This window comes from Halyomorpha halys, unplaced genomic scaffold (genome assembly GCF_000696795.3).
Source record: "Halyomorpha halys isolate HHAL.00 unplaced genomic scaffold, Hhal_1.1 Scaffold20.1, whole genome shotgun sequence".
NCBI classification, from domain to species: Eukaryota; Metazoa; Arthropoda; class Insecta; order Hemiptera; family Pentatomidae; genus Halyomorpha; species Halyomorpha halys.
In genome coordinates this window covers 125,128-136,376 of record NW_027110474.1, presented here as the reverse complement: position 1 = coordinate 136,376, position 11,249 = coordinate 125,128, and the positions used below count along the sequence as shown (strand labels likewise).

At 30.6% G+C, this 11,249-nt stretch overlaps 1 protein-coding gene across 2 annotated transcripts in view; it reads left to right on the top strand.

The window, feature by feature from the left end:
- Window positions 1–11,249, top strand: part of Eaat2 (Excitatory amino acid transporter 2) — a 165,940-nt gene that overhangs the window by 64,884 nt on the left and 89,807 nt on the right. The window contains exon 1 of one of the 2 annotated variants that reach the window (XM_014421989.2): window positions 6,875–6,996. The exons of the other annotated variant lie outside the window; for it this stretch is intronic. The gene's annotated coding sequence lies outside the window, so the exon portion shown is untranslated. Of the gene's footprint in view, window positions 1–6,874; window positions 6,997–11,249 lie in introns of those variants that run through there. 2 annotated transcript variants of the gene reach the window in all.

Here is an 11,249-nt window from a genome sequence, read left to right as displayed (position 1 = left end):
TAATTTAAGAAGTGACTTCTGTGTGGAACGAAGTAATATATTATTTTACTGTATGTTTCATTACTGAACGCACCATCTAACATAATTTTCTTAATTTCATATTATTTGTTCTACTTTTTTCTTTTATTTTCTCTCAAGCAGTCGGGAAGGTAAACCGTACAAACAAACAATTTGAGCAACAATCATTTTCACATTAAATTCGTCATCAGTGATAACATCGCGTTGTCCGGGTTTCACTAATGTACTTGTATATACCTTCCTAACTATATTTTTCTTTTAGATTTTCCTGACTTTCCATCTGAAATATTTCTGTGTTCGGAGATGTTTCTATATGCGTTTTAATTTTTAATTTTAAAATTCGACACATAAAATGTCTTTAGATCATAAAATTTCAACTTTTAGATTAAACCCTAAGTACGTATATAAAATTATTAATTATACAATAAACAAATCCTTATCTTCCAGTTACAATAACATTTTGGAGACCAGTTAAGAAAGTTATGATCCAAAGATTATGTTAATTTTCATTTACAAGCCAGTTACTGTATTAAAGAGTCAGTAATGGCTGCATGTCTTATGAACTGTCATGGTAATAAAAGGTCATGCCGATATGTAAAAAAAACAACGTAAAACTAATATAATTCCAATAATTTAAATTATAAATCAGTGCTATTTGTAACAGATTATCTTTTACAATACGCCAATAGATTGGCAACAGTCAAAACGATTCAAGAGAATACGCCGAATCGAAAGCTGATAATAAATAACAGTATTATGTGAAGAGGTAACCATTTGTTATGCCTAATCCAATCTTATGTATCGATTACTCAAAGGAATCCCTTATGGGGCCCTTTTATAGGCTTCTGCTGTTCCTCTAACTAGCAGTTTTCGTCTACTTTACTTAATTTTATTTGGACCATAAATAAATAAAAAAATTTTTTAATATGTTAAAGAAGTTACAGTCCTGAAATGATATTGCGATCATCTATGGGCGATTCGGGAGCTACTTTCGATTTACTTAAAGCTTTATATAGAATATTAATAATATCGTTCTACCAACATATTCTGATAGTTAATTTCATCTCGTTCAATGCATATATAATCTTCTCAATTTCTTGAGACTGGTATTTATTTCTTAAATTAATTAATTGGTATATATTTATGTCTCAACACTCATTATTACATCATCAACAGTCCAACGTTTCGGCCAATTCAGCCATCCTCAAGGACAATCTAACAATTAACACCTTATTATACATACATTTTAACATTATTATTAATAATTTAACATACGTTTAATATAAATTTACACATCACATCCAATTCTTTAAAAAACGTTTTGTAGTCTATTCTGCCTATGTCATTATTTACAAGTTAAATTACCATATGAAATAATAAATTAATAAGAAATCATATTCCTTCTCCTTCTTCAGTTTCCGACTTTAGGCCAATATCCATTCTATCCAATTTGGTCAAGCCACTAGAAAGATTAGTCCACTCCCAACTTAATAATTTTCTCGAGCAATAAGCTCTCCTTAATCCTTTCCAATCCGGTTTTCGCTCCCAACATTCCACAAAATCCGCTTTATTGAAAATTTCCCAAGACATCCAATCTGCTATAGACAATCATCAAATAACAATTTTAGTTCTTTTTGATTTTTCTAAGGCATTTTACACAGTTAGTCATAAGATCCTCCTTAATAAACTTCAAAACCTTTCCATGTCAAATAGTGTCCTAAAGTGGTTCCTCTCCTTCCTGTCCCATCGTTCCCAAACAGTCGCCATTCCGAATAAACCTCTTTCCTCTCCCCTGCTTCTGTCACAAGGTGTTCCTCAGGGCTCCTCACTTTCACCAACCCTTGTCTCCATTTATATCAATGATCTTCCTGATTCCATTCACCACGCACAGTACCACCTATACGCAGACGATCTCCAAATCTATCTGTCCTTCCATCCCTCCGAAATGCTTGAGGCCATCCAAAAGATACATGAAGATATTGACAGCATTAACGCATGGGCATCTAACAATGATTTGAAGCTGAATGCAAAAAAAACGAAGGCCATTCTTATTGGTTCCAAGCGCTTCCTTCATACTCTCCCTTACTGTCCTCTACTATTCCTTAACAACCAACCGATTCACTCTCCTGGAATAACCATATTTCCCAAAACACACGCAAATCCATAACTGTACTCAAACAATTCCTAAAATTCCGTAATTCCATTCCTCAGAACACTCCTCAGCTCCTAGTATCCTCTCTCGTCTTCCCCCACTTCGACTACGGATCCTTGGTGTATGGAGGGCTATCTGCAGGACTAGAGTTGAGACTGAAGAGACTCATGAATAACTTTGTAAGATTTATCTTTGGGTTCCCTAGGCGCTCTCAAGTCTCCCGCTGGTATTCCGAGTTGAAGTGGCTCTATCCAACCTCCTTGGTGTTTTTCTATTCCAAGTTCTTAACATCAAAAAATCTACCTATATTCTAGATCTCCTCACTCTTCGTTCATCCATCCACTCATCCAACACCAGATCCCATCCGAATGATTTATATATGGCCTCCTATAGAACCTCCCTCTTTAGCAAATCCTTCGTCATATGTGCAACCTCCCTCTGGAATTCTCTTCCCATCTTCATTCGCCAGTCCTTATCCATTCTCTCCTTTAAACAACACCTATTCCTTCATTTATTGAATAACCAAACCTCCACATCTTTGTAATCAAATAAATAGGCAGGTATTGATTAACATTATAAACAGTAGTAAAGCCAATATACTAATTTAATTTCATTCTACTAACTGAAAATTTGTAAACGCTCGCCAGATAAAAATCTCAGTATATGAACCATGTATTTATTCTTAGGGGACATATGTCCCAGAATAAAGTTATTTTTTCATTTCATTTCATTAATTATTAATAAGCTTACGTAAGCTTATATCTAGTTACGTATTTTGACATTATTTCATTAATTTTTAAACTTTTTATTTTTAGGTCAACTTAACACTATCAACTATCATATAAACAAATTATTTTAACCTTCCATACACTCAGGTCAGGCTTATAATGTATTTATTTCAAATAGCATTTTGGTCTAAATTTTTATTTTATTAATGAAATTCATATTAAAATTAATTGTAAATAGTAAAATAAAATTTTACCCATATTTTTCATGAATTTATATTGCTTGAAATCTCTAAAAATTTCTTGTATCCGTTTAAAATTTTACTGTATAAATGATGTTATCTGATTTATAAATTGACTCAAGTATTTTTCTTTTTAACATATTGTTTTCTTTATATAAAATTATGGTGCTATCAAAATCAAATTTGTGTTGGTTTTTAGCTGCATGGTGCTCTAGTACTGTTTTATTGGGATTCTTCTCCTTATTTCTCATATCATTTCAGACATAAGATTATATCAGTTATTATATAAGATTGTTACAAATGTATGTATAATAAGCTGTTAATTGTAAGATTGTCCTTGAGGATGGCCGAATTGGCCGAAACGTTGGACTGTTGATGATGTAATGTAAAGAGTGTTGGACATAAATGGAAACCAATTAATTTATTTAAATAATTTAGTGTATTTAATAATAATGTTAAATAATTGGGTTTATTTCATGTATTATATATGTATGAAGTACTAATTTTATTTAATGAAGGGGAAAAAATATCTCAGGGGATTCCATAAATTCTGCGGTGTAGCCATAGGCTATAGCTAGACTATACCACCTTAGCTGGACTGATATCAAAACCTTATAATGCCACAGGTCAATCAACGGGAGAAGACACAGTAAACTATATATAATTACACATTCCATGTGTTATATATCTATCAAGTACTAATTTTTTTTGGTTTCTAACATGTTTCTTGTTTGCGTCTCGCCTCACCTTCTTTAAATACTTCCACTATTTTAATGTGAAAGTCTCTTTCCTCCGCTTGTAATCCGGTTTAAAATTAAATTATATAATCTGTAATAGTCGTGTGTTATGTAGATAAGATTGCCAATGTAAATAACATTTTTTTTACTATATTAAAATTAAATTAAGTCTTAACAATCTTAGCAGTTGAAAGATTAGATGTATTTTTTTCTTGGGCTTAGTTAAATAGCGAAAGTCAGTAATATGTTTATCGTATATTATATTCTTCTTCAAATATCTCACTAATTTCTTTGTTAAGTAATTAAGTTGTTTTTAAATGTTAATTTTTTTAATATAAATTAATTCATACTATGTAATCATTATAATCTTATAACAAATGATCGAGACTGGGTAGTGTAGTAGAGCTAGTGGTTTAAGATATCAATTGTAAAAACAAAAATTTAGCATTTTTTTCCTGATACGTGGACGCTTTGAGGGGCTATCCTTTGCAAGAAAGAATATTGGAGTTGCAAAAATACGTGGGCCAGATTCTAGTGTTGGACACTATCATTATCAAATGTCGAAGAATGGAGGTTCAGAAATGCATTGTATAACAACTCACAAACTGACCTTCCACCTTTTCCACGTTCATTTCGCTATTTATTATTTTTCAACATTCACGTATAGTTTACACAAAATAACTGGTATTTTTGAAAACAATAGCACGAGCTTATATCAATTAGTATAGATATTAGTATATATCAATGTATATTTTTAATTATAGACTTGACAAACAAAAGTTTTAGTATGTATTTTATGAATTAATACTTGTTTAATGGCTCAATATTTTTCCTTTAATTAATCAACTTTTATTACAGGCATATGGGTATAGTGCTTTCATTGATTTATATTTTTCTGTAACCTATGTAGTGTTTTTTCATCTTGGTCCTCACTCAATCTGCTTTACCTCATTATTCCATAATTAATAAGAGGATACAATTTTGTTATTAATTAACTGTTAATATAGGGCAACTTCCAGGAAATGTAACTGTAAAAAAAATAATAATAATAAAATAAGGGGCTATGAAGAGAAAAAATCTAGTGGAGACGCCCGTCACACAACTTTCACTTAGCAACCCCAGAAAGAGAAAATTTCAAATATTAAATTTTATTTTTCTGTTCCTATAAATTTTAAATTCAATTCAAGAACTGTGTAACCATTTCAATAACAGTGAGAACTTGCTGATATTAAAAAATCACCAAGTTTTATTATGATATATCGACATTAATTAAAATAGTTGGAACAATTATTGAGAAAATTGAAAAAATCGATTCTATAAAGAGGCACTTATGGCTAATCGATTTTATCGAAAAAGTATATAATTTAAGTTTGGTACAACTTTTATTTTTGATTAATGCTGTTCATACAAAGAGACTATTTCGCGTGACTTAATTATATGGACTCAGGGGATCATTAAACGTCTACTATTTCCGTCAAAAATTCAAATTCAAAATTTTTTACGATCGCAATACTTCTCCTTACTATGTATTCTATGTGTACATAAGTGAAACTAAAAATAAATACAAAAGTTATGGAGTGAGACGCATGTACTTGGCATACTACGTTTGCTTGGTCTTGTTTAAAGGCGTAATACCTTTTGGTCATCAAGGCTTATGGATACTTATAATTATAAAGCTAAAAATATATAAATAAATCGAATAAGAGTTATAATTTAGAAAAGATGCGATAAAATTTTAAAAATCAACATCCATATGACTTAAGCTTCCTCTTCTGTAAGATTTTCAGATAAATTTATGGACTTGATCTTATGATGAGTGAATGTTCCGGATGCATGTTTCTCGAACGTTGTAATGAGTTCAACGAATCTGAAATTATTACAATTGTCTTTTGAGTTATTTAAAATGCAAAAATGGTGGGCAGATGGTATCCCTTGGAGTTTGGTGAAATATATTGAACATAATTTATTTAATTTAAATTTTCGGGTTGAATCGTGGGTAACGAGAGGTTAAGCTTTCTTCAGTGTATATAAACAAATGTTCTAGAATATTTTAAACTATACGCGACAACCGTTCTTTATACTTAATAAATTGTTATTTTTGTGCATGTGGGAAAGAGGTAGCATTGGCTTAGAGTCTAAGGTGGTTTCTGAGTTTCAGGCTTCAATAACGGAATTGCTTAGACAGCTAAAGTGATTCTTTCTTCCAAGGAAGTGTTGGGTATGGTTTCTGCTGATAAGCTATGAGGAATTTGGATTGGAAATAATTTAGAAACATATTTGATAGCCAGTTTTTATCTCCTAAACAGGGAAGGTAGAACCACTTTAGAGCAGATCCTTAGAATAGAACTGGTTCTGAATGTGTCCGTTGCGATCCGGATTCTTGTATGACCTTAGCCTGGATTCGACGATGTGCAGAGTCATAGATAAACGAACCATAATCCATCTAAGCACAAACTAATGACTTTTATATTTTCAACTTGGTGAACCCATTCGAGCCCCACGATGCATCACTAACAACAGTTAATTGCTTACCTGGAATTGATATAATGTGCGGTGCCCAACTTGGCCAACTTTTTTTCCGTTATCCTGGCTGTAAGAAACCGTTTTCATCATCAATAAAACATCTAAAATTTTAATAACTTGTTAGGATTCAAGAACAACTACGACATGCTCTCAAAAAGAAAAATTCCCATTAACATCAATCGGTAATCACGACAAACACATGATCGTGCCTCTGACACTGCCAAATCCTCTTTTCTTTTTTTTTTTTTAGATAATACAAACTGACTAAATCCGCTTTCGAAGCCACATCAAACATCTGTGCTCATTAGAATAAATCCTACTTGGCTTAGTTACAAGTATTAAAATCGGAAGCGATAGATTGATATTTTAGCGATAAGAGTGTCATTAATAATACGCTCTTAATCAGCCGTAAACTGCGATAACGGGTATTATTCAGGAAAATTTAATCCCAGAGCAATGTAAAAGGAAAGTTAAACTCCTATAAAAAATTATTTAAATGTTCGGTTTGGACCGTACAGGTTCCGCAACTTCATGATATCCTCTCACCATCTTTTTGTACATTTCAACATCGACTTATAAGGGAATAAGTACAAAACCAGGTAACCCATTTTAATAATCTTATCATCATTGATATATATTAATTATAACTTATTTTTTCGCGATGAATATTATTTTAATTTATGTTTTATTATATATTTGCTCAAAAATTGTTTTCAATGTCAGGCGCTTTTTAAATATTGCTCGATTTAACTATCTTAAAGTCTCCTCTTCCCATTTTAAGCTAATATTTCAAAAGTGATATAGAACCGTCGCTCCTCGAGGGTCTTGCGGGGCGGGTTCAGCAGGAAAGGATTGTATTGGGTTTTGATCACTTGTGAGATTGTAACAAGTCGTACATCGACCAACCTACTCGCTATAATTGTCTGATGTTAGTTTTCTATTTCTCACTTTTTTTTTTTTTTCATTTCCGAAGGAATAAAAAAGCATCTGATTTAATAAAAGTGTTCTGTTAGTTTTTTTTTTTTACTTGTTTCTCAAAACTTCTAAAACACGTTCTATAAAATCTGAAGGATCTGTAACGATTAATTCTAAATACTTAAGAAGAAGATTTTCCTTCTAGTTCTCATTCCATCCTTTGGTATATCGTTCCATACTTGAAATCATTAAAATAATCATATCATATATACCTAGAATAGTTTTTGAGTTATTGTTTTCTATTCAGTAAAACTCTGTTAGGTATTTATTTTTTTGGGTAATTTCTCACATACAGGGAAGGGTTATATATAGAGTATCACCCTATCCTGACCATGGTGGGGGTCTAGTTTTCATTTAGTGGGATCGCCAGGTTTTATTTCTCTATCATCAGGTCGGATTTGAACCAGCGCCGCTTCAGTTTCCAAGTTGCAAGACCTACGCCTCAGCTCCTTCAGCTACAGACACCCCTTGTAACACTCACTTACTGCCTAGAGATGAAATCAATCCTTATGCATTTCATAAAAGCTATTTATATGTTATGGGATGACCATTCTCATACTATATATTTCATACTGGTTAGTGAAAGTAAAATCTGACTATTGTAATAACTACTATGGAAAAATAATTGTCTAATTCATATATATTTTATTCCATTAACCATTTTTAGGCAAGTGTAAAATTTATTATATAAAGTGGCGTTCTACGTTGGTCGATTCGAACGGAAACGTTGTAACATCCCTAGTATGTATCCGCCATAAATATGCAATATCAGTTTCGCACAGCTTTGAGAGCTAGGCTGTTGTTAACATACGTTTTGCGTTGAAAACTTGGATTCGAAATTTTTCAATACTTCCTCTTACTATATATTTCATGTATAGACAAGTGATTTTCACAAAACGTGGCGCTTAAAAAACTACAAAATATCAATTTTCACCTATTATATTGAGACCATGGCTTATATGAACTTTTTTGTAGCTCCTGATTATTATTAATCTGTTATATCTCAAAATTTACACACGCGTATATATTATATTAAAATTGAAAAAAAATTAAATTATTAACAAAAATTCACATAATTGAAATAGAATTATTGATAATGTATCTTGTTTGACGTTTATTAGCAGATGTGCGAAAATATACTTATTAGCGAAAATGGACAGATGATAAAAAATTAAATAAAACCGTCGATGATTAAAATTTACATGATTTAACCTGGTAGTTAAAAATGTATGATCTAGTAATGATCCAAGAGTTTTTCTTTATCCATTATGATTTTTATTTATCCGTTAATTTGAATAAATAAAGGTATCATTTGGGATAGTGATATTGCAAAATTAATAAGCTATTTTGGAATTAAATAATTGTAAAAATGACATTATTTTTGTAATATAAGAAAAGTTCTTTATATAACTTAAGTTCGGTAACCATACATTTTACCTTGGTACACAATGAAAGTTATGATGTTTTATATGTTCTATGATGTTGAATTCCAGTTTTCAAAGTCGAGAACTCAAAGAACTTCAAAGCAGCCAAAAATCTCGAAATTGATGGACTTTTTTTCAGTTTAGATACCTAAACGGTATATTTTAGCGAAAAAAAAGGTTTAAGGTTGATTACAAATTGAAAGATTATAAAAAATCAAAGGACATTAAAATCCGCGTCGAATAAGTACAACCTAATAATCAAAGCGAAAATTATGTTTAAAAAACGACGACTTTATGCAATTCCGTCAAAAATTGATACATTTTAGAATATATAAGTTTGCAGCTTGAGAATGGGGACTATAAAAAAATAATAATAATGATATGATGTGGATCATATACATATATTTTTTCTAGGGGAAATCTTTCAAATACAAGAGTTTGGGGAACCAATAAATAGTGTGAGTATTCAAAATTACCTTATTTATTCCGTTTTACAAATAAAATTGAAAACTATTCTACGAATTCTATGAAGTTTAGTGTTCCAATCTACAGTAACACATATTATTGATTTTGAATTTATACAATATAAGTATTCTTCACAATCTTGCTATTTCATTATATTGAGTTTGCAAATTATTTGGTTACAATACAGTATATCATTATATATATACAGTATATATAATTCTACATATAGTTGTATTTTATTATAGTTTATATTCGTTAATTAAATTTACCTATTGTTATTGTTTAAATAACGTATTTGTATTAATTTTTTTACATTCAAAAATAGATTTGTATTAGTTGTTTTTTTTTTACATTTTGAAATATGTTTAATACACTCACTCACTTTATTGGTATGTCTCTGGCTGATAAAACTAATAAAAATGTTATTCTTCACTATGGTAGCGTATACGAGTTTTAGAGGCCTGTGCAATTTTTGTGAACTTTGTTTTAGTTACATCATGGTAAACAGGTAGCGCCTGTATGCAGGTGGATAGAATCCGTATTCTAGCGCTACTGGTGACAGCGATCTGAACGAAGTGTACAGGTGCTTCCATATGTTTGGCAAACAATGGAGAATTCGCGTTGCCGCAAGTGTATGGATAGATTATTAGGATTGGTTAGTACATGCTTGAATTTGCGGACTACTCGTCAGGCGTCACTTTTTGGGCATAAATGAAGGGGCGCTTGCGAACCATCCACGCGTTTGTTTTCGGTTTCCATTGTTTTACAACTGTCATAAAATAAATATTTGTGATCTCCGTGTTTTAATTGATTATTAAAACTGAATCTTTGGTTAAATAATTAACACTTGCTTAAGATTTTATATTTTAAAATTAGTGCGAATTTAAATTATTCTAAATATATCGTTTCAAATTTTGTTAATTAATTTAGCAGCTTATTTTTATTTAACATAGCACAACAATATATTTATGAAGTCATTGTATTTCTAAGTATTTAAATAAAAAAATTCTGATAAAAAATCTAGAACGAATGTTGAATTTATAGGTCATGTAGTACTATTTTTATCATCTACTACATTGCCGATATTTACATTTCATTTAATTTTTTCTTTCTTTATTTTGTATAATGTTATAAGCATATGTTTAAATTTTGTTGAATTTGGTTTTCTAGCAACCTAAAGATAGGGCATAACCCCGAAACGTCGTTGTATTGAAATAAACTATTATATTTAAATAAGGAAGATTGTGTCATTCACCAATTTCACATTTGTTCTAGAAACTCTTACAGTAGAAGATCGTTAATTTAATTAACTCCTTTTAACAATAAATGTTTTGTTTCTACACCCCCTCCACAACCTAAAACTTATGCAATATAGTTTTCTTTTCTGTTAATTCTGTTTTCTTTTTCATTACTATTAACAATACACAGCCCACTGCAATTCAACCAGCCAAACATGAAGGCGCAAGTCATACAGTCTCTATTAAAAAAAACCTACAACAAACAAAAACAGAAGGTGTGGTAATTTACCAGAAAATAGGACACCCAAGAGTGAATCTTGCAGTAGACCAATATAGAAGAAAAATTTAAAAAATTGTTTTTGTTTCTAAAAAAAAATGATATCTTCAAAAAAATTTAAATCTATACAAAGGTATCTTTTGACTGTTTTTTACATAAATCATTTACACAGGGAAAAGTAACCTCAGTGGTTTAAAAGTCCAAATTGATCGTAAATAGGGATTGCAGTATCGGACCAAAAGTTCAATACCGGTATTCGCTCTTTTTTAGATCTTAATAACGGAATGCCGGTTGTAGGAATTTAAAAAAAAAAATTAGGTTATTATTTGTTTTATTTGCCAGTTTTATTAGAGAGAGTAAATGTCACAAAAAATAATTTCTAACTGATAAATTATAATAGTATATAATGAATCACAAAAAAGTAATGTAACAAGGAACATCTTATATATTTAGATCACAAAAAAGTGTAAATC